At 36.6% G+C, this 14,465-nt stretch overlaps 1 pseudogene; it reads left to right on the top strand.

The window, feature by feature from the left end:
* The first annotated feature begins 10,743 nt into the window (after positions 1-10,743).
* On the top strand, positions 10,744-11,123 carry LOC122225936 (annotated as a pseudogene).
* Positions 11,124-14,465: the final 3,342 nt, after the last annotated feature.

Below are 14,465 nucleotides of genomic sequence, written 5' to 3'. Positions count from 1 at the left end.
TTTCTTGAATGCAGAAAGAGAAAAACTTCATTTTTACTTTCAATTTCTATTAAAAATTTTTTCTTTAATATCTTTTACTATAATTTTTGCTTTTATGTACATTTTTTCAAATTCTATTTTACTTCCATCATTTTATTTTAGTGTACTACAGTGTATTCACTTTTTCAAATTTTCAAACTATTTATTTTTTCTCTTTTTTTCTTTTCTTTTTCTTGAAAACAGGAAGAGAAAAATTCATTTTTATTTTTAATTTTTATTAAAAATATTTCTCCTTTAATTTTTTTCTACTATATTATTTTGTGTAAGTCTTTTCAAATTCTATTTTACTCCCATCATCTCATTTTAGTGTACTTCAGTGTATTCATTTTTTAAAATTCTCAAATGATTTCTTCCCCCCCCTTTATTTCCCCTAATCTGTCAAACCACTTTCAACACCCAGACCAAAACACACCTAGGATCTAGCATCATTTATTAGATATGTGTGTGTGTGTGTGTGTGTGTGTGTGTTTAATTTTTTAATTTTAATATTTTTTTTAATTTTAATTTATTTTATTTTATTTTTATACCTTGTTAATTCCTTTTCTCCTTTCAAAATGACAAAACGAAGGAATTCACACCAAAAGAAAGAGCACAAAGAAACGGCAGCCAGGGATTTAACCAACACAGATAGTAACAAGATGTCTGAACCAGAATTTAGAATCACGATAATAAGTATACTAGCGGGAGCTGAAAATAATTAGAATCTCTTTCTGCAGAGATAAAAGAAGTAAAAAAATAGCCAGAATGAAATTAAAAATGCTATAACTGAGCTGCAATCATGGATGGATGCAGCGGTGGCAAGGATGGATGAGGCAGAACAGAGAATCAGCGATATAGAGGACAAACTTATAGAGAATAATGAAGCAGAAAACAAGAGGGAGATGAAGGCAAAAGAGCACGAATTAAGAATAAGAGAAATCAGTGACTCATTAAAAAGGAACAACATCAGAATCACAGGGGTCCCAGGAGAGGAAGAGAGAGAAATAGGGGTAGAAGGGTTATGTGAGCAAATCATAGTGGAAAACTTTGCTAACCTGGGGAAAGACATAGACATCAAAATCCAGGAAGCACAGACGACTCCCATTAGATTCAACAAAAACTGACCATCAGCAAGGCACATCATAGTCCAATTCACAAAACACTCAGTCAAGGAGAGAATCATGAAAGTAACAAGGGACAAAAAGTCCTAACCTACAAGGGAAGACAGATCAGGTTTGCAAGAGACCTATCCCCAGAAATTTGGCAGGCCAAGAAGGAATGGCAGGATATATTCAATGTGCTGAATCAGAAAAATATGCAGCCAAGATTCTTTATCCAGCAAGACTGTCATTCAAAATAGGAGAGATAAAAAGTTTCCCAGACAAACACAAATTAAAGGAGTTTGTGAACATTAAACCAGCCCTGCAAGAAATTTTAAGGGGGACTCTCCTGATATAAATATACATATATAATCAACCAAAAGCATCAAAGATCAGAAAGGACCAGAGAACACCACCAGAAACTCCAACTCTACAAGCATCATAATGGCAAGAAATTCATATCTTTCAGTACTCACTCTAAACGTCACTGGACTCAATGCTCCAATCAAAAGACATAGGGTAACAGAATGGATAAGAAAACAAGATCCATCTATATTCTGCATACAAGAGACCCACTTTAGACCTAAAGGCACCTTCAGATTGAAAATAAGGGGATGGAGAACCATCTATCATGCTAATGGTCAACAAAAGAAACCTGGAGTAACCATACTTCTATCAGACAATCTAGACTTTAAAAGAAAGACTGTATCAAGAGATCCAGATGGGCATTATATCATAATCAAGGGGTCTATCCACGAAGAGACCTAACAATTGTAAACATTTTTGTGCCAAATGTGCAAGCACCCAAATATATAAATCAATTAATCACAAACATAAAGAAACTCATCGATAGTAATACCATAATAGTAGGAGACATCAACACCCCACCTGGACGGATCACCTAATCAAAAAATCAGCAAGGAAACAAGGGCTTTGAATGACACACTGGACCAGATGGACTGAATAGATATATGCAGAACATTTCATTAAAGCAACAGAATACACATTCTTCTCCAGTGCACATGGAATGTTCTCCAAAATAGTCCATATACTGGGACACAAATCAGCCCTCAACAAGTACAAAAAAATCGAGATCATATCGTGCTTATTTTCAGACCACAACACTATGAAACTCGAAAACAACCACAAGAAAAAATTTGGTAGGGTAACAAATACTTGGAGACTGAAGAACATTCTACTAAAGAATGATTGGGCTAACCAAGCAGTTAAAGAGGAAATTTAAAAGTATATGGAAGTCAATGAAAATGATAACACCACAACCCAAAACCTCTGGGACGCAGCAAAGGCATTCATAAGAGGAAAGTATATAGCAATACAGGCCTTCCTAAAGAAGGAAGAAAGATCTCAGATACACAACCTAACCTTATGCCTTAAAGAGCTGGAAAAAGAACAGCAAAATAAAAGCCAAAACCAGCAGAAGATAGGAAATGATAAAGATGAGAGCAGGAATTAATGCTATTGAAACCAAAAAAACAGTACAACAGATCAATGAAACCAGAAGCTGGCTCTTTGCAAAAATTAACAAAATTGATAAACTATTAGCCAGTCTGATCAAAAAGAAAAAGGAAAGGACCCAAATAAATAAAATCAAGAATGAAAGAGGAGAGATCACAACGAACACAGTAGAAATGCATACAATAATAAGAGACTATTATAAGCAATTATATGCCGATAAAATGGGCAATCTGGAAGAAATGGACAAATTTCTAGAAACACTACCAAACACTACCAAAACTGAAACAGGAAGAAATAGAAAATTTGAACAGACCCATAACCAGTAAGGAAATCGAATTAGTAATCAAAAAAACTCCCAAAATCAAGAGTCCATGGCGAGATGGCTTTCCAGGGGAATTCCAAAAAACATTTAAGGAAGAGTTAATACCTATTCTTTTGAAGGTGTTCCAAAAAATAGAAATGGAAGGAAAACTTCCAAACTCTTTCTATGAAGCCAGCATTACCTTGATTCCAAAACTAGACAGAGACCCTACTAAAAAGGAGAAATATAGACCAATTTCCCTGATGAACATGGATGCAAAAATCCTCAACAAGATATTAGCCAACTGGATCCAACAATACATTAAAAAAATTATTTACCACGACCAAGTGGGATTTATACCTGGGATGCAGGGCTGGTTCAATATCCACAAAACAATTAACGTGATTCATCACATCAGTAAAAGAAAGGACAAGAACCATAGGATCCTCTCAATAGATGCAGATAAAGCATTTGACAAAATACAGCATCTTTTCTTGATAAAAACTCTCAAGAAAGGAGAGATAGAAAGAGCATACCTCGAGATCATAAAAGCCATATACAAATGACCCAACGCTAATGCTAATATCATCCTCAATGGGGAAAAACTGACAGCTTTCCCCCTAAGGTCAGGAACAAGACAGGGATGTCCACTCTTACCATTGTTACTCAACATAGTATTAGAAGTCTTAGTCTCTTCAATCAGACAACACAAAGAAATAAAAGGCATCCAAGTCGGCCAGGAGGAGGTCAAACTTTCACTCTTCGCAGATGACATGATACTCTATATTGAAAACCTAAAAGATTCTACCAAAAAATTGCTAGAATTGATTCATGAATTCAGCAAGGTTTCAGGATATAAAATCAATGCACAGAAATCGGTTGCATTACTATACACCAACAATGAAGTGACAGAAAGAGAAATCAAGGAATCAATCTCATTTACAGTTGTGCAAAAAACCATAAAATACCTAGGAATAAATCTAACCAAAGAGGTGAAAACTCTACACACTGAAAACTATAGAAAGCTTATGAAAGAAATTGAAGACACCAAAAAAATGGAAAAAGATTTCACGCTCCTGGAAAGGAAGAACAATTTTTGTTAAAATGCCGTTACTACCCAAAGCAATCTACATATTCAATGAAATTCCTATCAAAATAACACCAGCATTCTTCACAGAGCTAGAACAAATAATCCTAAAATTTGTATGGAACCAGAAAAGGCCCCAAATAGCCAAAGCGATCTTGAAAAAGAAAACCAAAGCAAGAGGCATCACAATCCCAGACTTCAAGCTATTTTAGAAAGCTGTAATCATCAAGACAGTATGGTACTGGCACAAGAACAGACACTCAGATCAACAGAACAGAATAGAGAACCTGGAAATGGACCCACAAACTTATGGCCAACTAATCTTGGACAAAGCAGGAAAGAACATCCAATGGAATAAAGACAGTCTCTTCAGCAAGTGGTGCTGGGAAAACTGGACGGCGACATGCAGAAGAATGAACCTGGACAACTTTCTTACACCATAACACAAAAATAAACTCAAAATGGATGAAAGACCTCAATGTATGACAAGAAGCCATCAAAATCCTTGAGGAGAAAGCAGGCAAAAACCTCTTTGATCTTGGCTGCAGCAACTTCTTACTCAACACGTCTCTGGAGTCAAGGGAAACAAAAGCAAAAATGAACTATTGGGACCTCATCAAAATAAAAATCTTCTGCACAGAGAAGGAAACAATCAGCAAAACTAAAAGGCCACCAACAAAATGGGAGAAGGTATTTGCAAATGACATATCAGATAAAGGGTTAGTATCCAAAATCTACAAAGAACTTATCAAACTCAACACCCAAAAAACAAATAATCCAGTGAAGAAATGGGCAAAAGACATGAATAGACACTTCTCCACGGAAGACATCCAGATGGCCAACTTGGACATGAAAAAATGCTCAACATAACTCATCATCAGGGAAACACAAATCAAACCCACAATGAGATACCACCTTACACCTGTCAGAATGGTTAACATCAACAACCCAGGCAACAATAGATGTTGGCAAGGATGCAGAGAAAGAAGATCTCTTTTGCATTGTTGGTGGGAATGCAAGCTGGTGTAGCCACTCTGGAAAAGAGTATGGAAGTTCCTCAAAAAACTAAAAATAGAACTACCGTACAACCCAGCAATAGCACTACTAGGTATTTATCCAAGGGATACAGGTGTGCTGTTTCAAAGGGACACATGCACCGCCATGTTTATAGCAGCACTATCAACACTAGCCAAAGTATGGAAAGAGCCCAAATGTCCATCGATGGATGAATGCATAAACAAGAGGTTGTGTACATATATACCCATACATACATACACCTACAATGGAGTATTACTTGGCAATCAAAAAGAATGAAATCTTGCCATTTGCAACTATGTGGATGGAACTGGAGGGTATTATTATGCTAAATGAATTTAGTCAGTCAGAGAAAGACAAAAATCATATGACTTCACTCATATGAGGACTATAAGAACAAAACAGATGAACATTAGGGAAGGGAAACAAAAATAATATAAAAACAGGGAGGGGGACAAAACAGAAGAAACTCATAAATATTGAGAACAAACTGAGGGTTACTGTAGGGGCTGTGGGAGGGGGGATGGGCTAAATGGGTAAGGGGCACTAAGGAATCTACTCCTGAAATCATTGTTGCACTATATGCTAACTAATTTGGATGTAAATTTAAAAAAATAGAAAATAAAAGAAGTTAAATAAAAGAAAATAGACATTGGCTGTATTTTCTGTGTAAGAAACTTAATATTTAAATGTTTTAATAAAACATGACAGAGATATATTACATAACTGAGAAAATTATAGGATATAAAAATGCTTCAAAATGAATAGGGAAAAAGAACTTTGGTGAACTAAGTTGTTTTCTGATAAATTTAAGCTTTTGTGAGTGAATGTAGGCTTTTATCTATATGGTGGTCATTCAATTACACAATGAAAAATTGGAAGTTACCAGACAGCTATATTTTACTTCATTCAAATATCTGAAAATGGCACCCAATCTGTTTTTGCTATAATTTTATGGATTTTTTGTGCTTATTTTATATGAAAGTGATGTCCAAGAACTGCTAAAGTTATGGGAAGAATACCTAAAAGTTAAGTGCTTACACGGCCATATGTAGTGTAAGTCACATGAAGTTTGTTCTTCATGTTTTCTGAGTATATTGAAAATAATGATACATGACCTGTTTGATGGTTCTGAACATTATTTCTTATACTTTGTGGTACTTTTTGACATACTGGAGGGGACTGGCTTGTGAAAAGCACCCCCCCCCACACACACACACATACACACACAAGAATATGTAATGATAAAACTTAGTGACACAACAATGGTCCTAGTTAAGGAAAAAAGAATATACTGTGGAAAACAGAATGAATTAAAAGAGTGCAGTTTAGATAGAGGGAGAGAGAGGAGAATTTTAACAAAACTTGAGAGAAGTTTATTAAGTATTTAGGGGCTCTGTGACACCGGATTCCCTGATTAGTAGGGAAAAACAATTTTGATGGTAAGAAAGGATTTCTCTTTTTCACTTTTGGGTGACTAGAGCATCTTCTTCTGCAAACTCTGGAGTCAACTGAAAGTCAGATGGGACAAGTTTTAAAAAGAGGAAAGAATAATTTCAGGCCTCAAAAGATAGAGGGACAAAATGCTAAGTTAACAATACTCTTTGTTTTGACTATATGTAATAGCTTACTGGGGATGTTAAAATTACTGACCAAATTGTAGCCTATAAATATTCATATAAAAACAGAATAAAATAGGGCCAAATAATCAAAATGACAACTCAGATTTACTAACTTTAATTCATGGCTTAAAAAAATAAATGGAAAATGTTCTTTGTCCCTACTGAGATGACATCATTAAAGAGGAAACTTCTTCCACTTGAGTTGGGAAAACGGTCGGTTGAGTTCAGTATCACAGAAAGTAGTGATAAGGATGGGCAGCAGGGTAGCCGGCTAGTAAGGGGAAGGATCAAAAACTAGCAAGAGTAACCACTGGGGCCCAAAACATGAGTCTGCAGCAAGAGGCACTTCCAAATCTAAAGAGCAAAGCTTCAGCAGTGTCGGAGGAGGCAACTTTGAGATGGGACCAGAACCAATGGTTGTGACCACTTGGGATCCTCCTAGGTGTTACAGCAAACTACTCATATCCCTGAGTAAGGCAGATTAGGTAAAGTTTGCTATCCCTCACAGCAGCAGGCTGGTGGAGATGAAGTCCAATGATAAGCCTGAAAGAAGGAGTAGCCAAAGCCAAAAACCCCAAATGGGAACAGTAATATATGAAGAGAAGAGAAATGTGCTTTATCTATTCTGAGCTACTTAACAGTCTTCTGTATGCCCTACCATTTCACTCATTATCCCATCATGTTGAGAGCATGGGTGTTTAAAACAAGATAGCCTCAGACAGCATAGTAGCTTGAGATATCTAAGAAAAAGGTACCTACTTCTTTGGGTCAGAGATTTCACATGTGTAAAGGGAAGGGGTAATGCCTTAGAATGACTGAGGTGCAGGGCCTCAGAGAGTGTCCTGGGGGCACAAAGTAAAGGCTAATTTGTTTGCCCTTTGTCATGCTCTCACCTCTGCCAGGAAGTACTGATCTAACAGTTCAATCCTGATGAGGTTATTTACCCTTCAATTCTCAGTTCTGATCACTTCCTCAGTGGACCCTCATTCCAACTCTCATTTTGGATTAATTCCATTTAGTTTATACTGTTACTAGAATTTGATATTATAGTTGGTTGTTACAATGTTAGTCCATCTCATTAGGTAATAAGTTTCTTGAAATCACTGACTATATCTTATCAATAACTGTAACCCAAACCCTGAACATAGGGCCTAGAATAGCATACTCATTAATGCTTTGCTGAAATGATTTGAATTAAATGCATGACAACTCACATCAAAAAGTCTTGCCTTATTTACTTTATTATAAAGCCCCAATCTGCCTTGTACTGTCACACTGGTACTTACTTTGCATGCTTTAGCTTGTAACTCGGATGCACTGCAATGTCTGTTTCTTTTCTGGACAGTCTTTGAGAACACAATTTAAGTCATCTGATTTTTCAGAATCCAGGCATCCACAGTACCAAGCACATTTTCAGTGCCCAATATGTGCTCATTGAGAACTTAAATAAATAAGTGGCTGGATGGTTGAATCTATTAAGACAATAACATTTAAAAACTAGGAAAATGACATGTAATGAATGCCTACCTTTTAACCCAGGATTTATACATTTGGTATGATATAAAGCATAATGCATTTTTCATTTATGCTTTAGTGAACCATAAAAAGAAAAGGCAAATTATCAAGTATAACTTCTTTTTGATCTATTAGCTGGTTAATCTTCATCATCTTCAAATCGAGTTTTATGTTGACTATTATTCCTATTTCATGACTAATATATTTTACTGACAGATTATTTTGCACAGTGGATGGTGGCAAGAAAACTAAATTTTCTTCATCTTAATAGTTTATTCATTTGTTTGTAAAGACAATTACCATGTCAATATATGTTAGCACTAACACAGGCTTAAAAATGTTCTATTTACTGTTCAGAATGTAATAATATCCTGTCTACACAGATCATGATTTAAGTTGTATCTCCTCAAATCTAATATGGTCCTGTCACACCTCAGCTTAGAGCTTACTGTGATATAGTTAATGAATGTGGAAGAAATCAATATAGGCTTCTTAGCATGGCCTACATGGTCTTTCACAGTCTCATTTTAATTCATCTCCAGCCTAATTTCTTAAACGTCCTGTCATTAACCTCTGTAATAGCCACCCTGAACTCCTCACCATTCTCTATATGTGTCAGATTCTTAAAAAAAATCTACCTTTATTTCCTTTTTCTTTCTCTCTCTATTTTCAGTAGAGATCTTTCTTCCACACCCACTCCTATTTCCCTATTCCAAGGATCTATCTTGTTCTACCTGGATACTGTATATCTCCCCATTGGTCTACCCACATGATTTTTAATTAGCTTTCCATGGTGTATCCAGGATATAGTTACAAAATTCTGAAAATTGTTCACAATACATTACAAAATTCCAGTTGTTCATAGGATGAGGACTAACCAACATGACCTGCCCCACTTCTCCAGTCTCCCCAAATCCCATCTTCATTTTCATTATCTATGCTCAACCACCTTGCTTTCATTGCTTTTTTTTCATTTGCTTCAAATATCATGCTCCCTTAACAGTACCATGATGCTTCCTTTACCTGGGAATTTCTTCTGGCATACCCTTTTCCACTTAGTAAACTCTTATTCATCTTTCAAATATCAATATAAAAATCATGGCTTTGGTTTTCCAGTTTCTTCTTGGATTGAAGAGCTGTGGAAAGAGTTCTGTTATCACCCTGACAAAACCAAAAATCCAGGCAAAATGCAAATTCATCACTTTTCTTGAACCAAAGAACTGAGGTCTCGGCACAACCAACTAATGTCCAATCTAAGGAGAGACTAAAGCCTGAGGGAATAGGTAGGACCTGAGCACTTCTCCACCTGGGATGATGTAGCCAAGCATGATACGAATAAGGCAGCTTGACATGTTAACAAATTAACTGCTGACTGCACATCAGTGTGAAGTTTGGAGATCTCAGGTGCTGTGTGTACAGGGGGGAGTTCACACTTGTAGATTTCTCCACATGCATCTCATAAGATATTCACAAAAAGATTGGTGAAAGTTCTGGGGAAGGGTCTCTCATGGTGCAGGGTTGGGGGAGGGGAACGGTAATGTCAGCAGGAGAAGTGCAAGCCTCATTTAAATACTTCTTCCCCATCTGCCCTTACAGACCTTACTGTGGTAAAAGAACAATACACACTGCAGTTTTTAGGGCATTAGTGAAAACTAGTGAAAAAGTAATGGGGGACAGATCAGAATACTTATTTATCCGGAACTACAACTGGAATAGGGATGAATATACTTTACTACTAGACTAAAACTTAATGAGTAACAGGTGAACAGTTCTCCTGCAAGAGGACCAGGATAGAGCAAGACTGGAGAGGAACTCTCAGGAACACTGAAAGGAGAAGACCTAAAGCTGAGGATGAATCAGAAATGATAAAACCATGTAGAAAACCATCCCCAACCTGAACACAAATTATCTCCAGAGGAATTAGGTGACCAAGGTGCACTGAGGATAGCAACAGCAACAAACAACCAAGCCAAGGCCACTTCTGTTTAGATGGCTTCAAATCTACACAATAAGGTCTAGCAGAAGGAAAGGCATGCTAACTTCTAGACCCCCCCCCCAAAAAAAGTTGTTTACTTCAGTCTCTACTGTCTTAGAATGTCCAGTTTCTTTCTACAAAAGATTATGAAGTTTATGAAAAGGCAAATAGTGAACAATGCATTTCCAAAAGACAAAAAATAATCAATAGAACCAGGCTCATATCTGACATATATATCAAAAAGCTATGAGCAGAGTGTTAAAATCAATGCTATACAGTTGGCCCTTGAACGACATTGGTTTGACCTATATGGATCCACAGAACATAGATTAAAAAAAATTCACAGCACAGTACTATAAATATATTTTCTCCTCATGATTTTCTTAAAACATTTTCTTTTGTCCAGCTTACTGTATTGTAAAAGTACAGTATAAAATGCTTATAACATAGAAAATATGTGTTAATCAGTGGTTAATGTTACTGATAAGACTCCCAGTCAACAATAGGCTATTGGCCTGCAGATCACTTGTGGAGAGCTTTGGGTGTCTCTGGGTGTTCCAAATAGTCTCTCATGGCAGCGAAGCCCAAGCTTGCCCAAGCCCAAACATTTGCTGATGGAATCAGCAAGATGGGTTTTAGCAGCTGCTGGAGTCGAGTTTGATGAAGAATTCTTAGAAACGAGAACAGTGGCAGAAACTCCAGGATGGTAACCACCTACTGTTCCAACAAGTGCCGATGGTTGAAATTGATGGAATGAAGTTGGTGCAGACCAGAAGCATTCTCCAACTACATTGTGGAGACCATCATCTCTTTGGCAAGGACCTCAAGGAGAGAACCTGATTGACATGACTATGGAGGGGATGCTAGATCTCATGGAACTGATTGCTGTGCATCCTTTCCTAAAACCATATGATCAACAAGAAGACATGATAACATGGCCCAGAAGTCTATAATTAGATACTTGCCCATGTTTGAAAAGGTGTTTTTTTTTTAATTTTTTTTAATGTTTTATTTATTTTTGAGACAGGGAGAGACAGAGCATGAACAGGGGAGGGTCAGAGAGAGGGAGACACAGAATCTGAAACAGGCTCCAGGCTCTGAGCTGTCAGCACAGAGCCGGATGCGGGGCTTGAACTCACGGACCGCGAGATCATGACCTGAGCCGAAGTCCGCCGCTTAACCGACTGAGCCACCCAGGCGCCCCTGTTTGAAAAGGTTTTAAAGGATAATGACCAAAAGGTTTCTTGTTGGCAATTAGCTAAGCCTTGTGGGTTAGCTAAACCATTCTGGCTCTGGAAGAGGAACTCCCCAATATCCTGTCTGAACCTCCCAGAGTTCTGCAGTGGAACTAAGTAATATTGCTACAGTTAAGAAATTCCTTGAATCTGGCAGCATGAAGAAAGCTCCTCTGGATGACATCTATTAAGAAACATCTACATCTTTATGCTGTAAAACATCACATTCATCTGTGAGTGAGAGCTAGTCCCTAGAGATTTCTGTGTCCACCGTAGCATTTGAACTGATGCCAGGCTGTCATGATCCCAGCTCTGTCATGGTGCTATGTATAATTGTCCCTAAGTTGGGTGTTTCATGTCAAGATCTTTGCTAGAAACATTGACATGTTTTTGTCCAGTGAATAATTGTTTTGAGGTTTTTCTGAGAACTTTTTTGGAGAGGCTGGCATTTAACTTAGATCTGATGTAGTTCCTCATTTCCTGATGACAAAGCTGAGTAAGACCTCATGTTCTCCCTTGAGTTTCTGTGTCCTCTCCTTATCCCATCCTAAATGCCCTCCAGTCTCTTCTTAATTTTTAGTGTTTAATAACAACAGAATATCTAGTGAATAACTCCTCTCAGCTGTAAAACATCCATGGTAGCACCGATTGTAGTCAATAGTAGCCTAAATAAAGAATTTACAAACAACCCCACCTTCCACGGTTGGCTACTGGGAGGAGTCAAAAGTTATATGTGGACTTTTGGCCACACAGGGGGTTGGTACCTGTAAGTCCCCCTTATTGAAGTTTCAACTGTAATATGATAAAGTGACTAATAAAAGAAGTGGACAGTGTGCAGGATCCGATGGGTAATTTTAGCAGAGAAATGGAATCTATATGAAAGAAACAAATGAAAATGCTAGAAGCAAATAAAAAACATGATTAAAGATTAAAAATGATTCCTATGGTCAACATACCCTGCCCCCACAAAAAAGAGGAAAAGACAAAAAAAAATCAATGGCTTTGAAGATAGGTAAAAAAAAAAAAAGGTATAAAACTAGAACAGAGGATCCAAGGGCTATTGGACAATATTAACTGGTTTAATAAATGCATTATTCTTGGAATCCTAGGAGGTGAAAAGAAAATGAAGAGGAGAAATATTTGAATAATGGCAGCAAATTTTCCAAAATTAGTCATACACACACACACACACACACACACACCCCACACATATCAAGGCCTGTTATATTCAAACTCCTGAAAATAAATGAAAATGAAGAAAACTTGAAGGCAGCCGGAGAAAAAAGACACATTAAACAAAAAGACCAAAGAGTTACAGCACACTTCTCATTTCAAGCCATGCAAGCTAGATACAATGAATTGCCATATTTAAAGTGCTAAAAAATAAATAAATACTGCCCACATAAAATCCTATACTTCCCAAAATATCTGTCAAAGTGAAGGAAAAAATATCTGCTTTCATTTACTCACACACTCACAATTTATTTCTAGTAGACTTGCACCACAAGAGATATTAAGGAAAATTCTTCGGTAGAAAGAATATGAAACCAGACAGAAAGGTATATAAACTAAAAAGAAGGATGAAGCTTGACGTGGAATAAATGAATAAAAGTATAGAATTCAGTTTTTTTTCCCTTACTTTAAATAGCTGTAATAGATAGCTTTGTCTAAAGCAAAAAACAGTGATATATTGTATGCTTAAAGCATACGTTAAAAGTAAAATGTATGACCTAAATAGCACATGGGATTGGAAGGAACAGTTGATATATTTAGCTGTAAGCATCTTGCTCTACACATTAAGTGATATAATATACCTGAGTAGACAGCATTAATGTAACATAACGTATAGTGTAAGACTCTGTGCAAGGGTTTAAACCCTAGGAACAACTACTAATTCTTTTTCTATGTTATAAATAATTCCATAGTAGAGACAAAATAGGATTATAAAACATGCTCAACTAACTCAGGAGAAGGCATTAATTCTGTTTATTATATACACTTATATTGCTTTATACACTTATTTCAGCTTATAAAAACACATTTTTGAGTGATTTATTAGCTGAACCCATTTTTTCATAAACTGTAAGCTCTGTGGAAGCTGGGACCATATATGTTTTTGCCTTAGATTATATCCCAACACTCTGGCATGCATAATAGGCTCAATAAATATCTGTTGAATAAATGAATATAATCTACTTGCCTTTGCAAACAATTTTCTCTATCTCAAATGGCCTTGGTCTATTTCTCTGCCTGGAAGTTTCTAGGCTTTCAAGACATGATTAACTACCTTCTCTTGTTTTGTTAATTTCCCATTCATAGGATACTCTTACTCAGTACTTAATTTCTGTCAGCACTTAGCAAGGTACTGGGGGGTTGGAGGTATCCAATTATGAGAAAAATGTGCTCCCTATCTTAAAAAAGTGCAGCATAGTTTACTAACACGATAACTAGGTAACCAATTAGTAATGCAATGATATTAGTGTAAATATACTTAAAGACTTCTGTTGACATTCAGAATGTGAGAGCATACAGAAAACAATTACTATGAAAGACTACATTATACTACTTTTTAAAAACTATTAAGCAATCACAATTGGAAATTCCTCTTGTTGCAAGTCTATCTATTGATAGTTTTATTTCTGATTTTTTTCTACAAACAGATTTTGTCTAGTTTTAGAAAAAAAGTGATTAAATGACATTTGTATAATTTTTTTTAATTTTTTTTAATGTTTATTTATTTTTGAGACAGAGAGAGACAGAACATGAACAGGGGAGGGGCAGAGAGAGAGGGAGACACAGAATCGGAAGCGGGCTCCAGGCTCTGAGCTGTCAGCACAGAGCCCGACGCGGGGCTCAAACTCACGGAGCGTGAGATCATGACCTGAGCCGAAGTCAGACGCTTAACCGACTGAGCCACCCAGGCGCCCCGACATTTGTATAATTAAGTACATAAGTTTTTCATGTTTAGCATAATTTGTAATTACAGTGTACACAAAGTGTAACCTGTAGATGCCGCTGAGCTCTGATATAGTTACATATTAATTATTCTGTTAAAATTAGCTACAAAAGGAATCACAGAGGGGTGTTAGATTTCTTTGAAA

The sequence above is a fragment of the Panthera leo genome, chromosome C1, assembly GCF_018350215.1.
Source record: "Panthera leo isolate Ple1 chromosome C1, P.leo_Ple1_pat1.1, whole genome shotgun sequence".
Classification (NCBI taxonomy): Eukaryota; Metazoa; Chordata; class Mammalia; order Carnivora; family Felidae; genus Panthera; species Panthera leo.
This window is presented reverse-complemented; position numbering and strand designations above follow the sequence as displayed.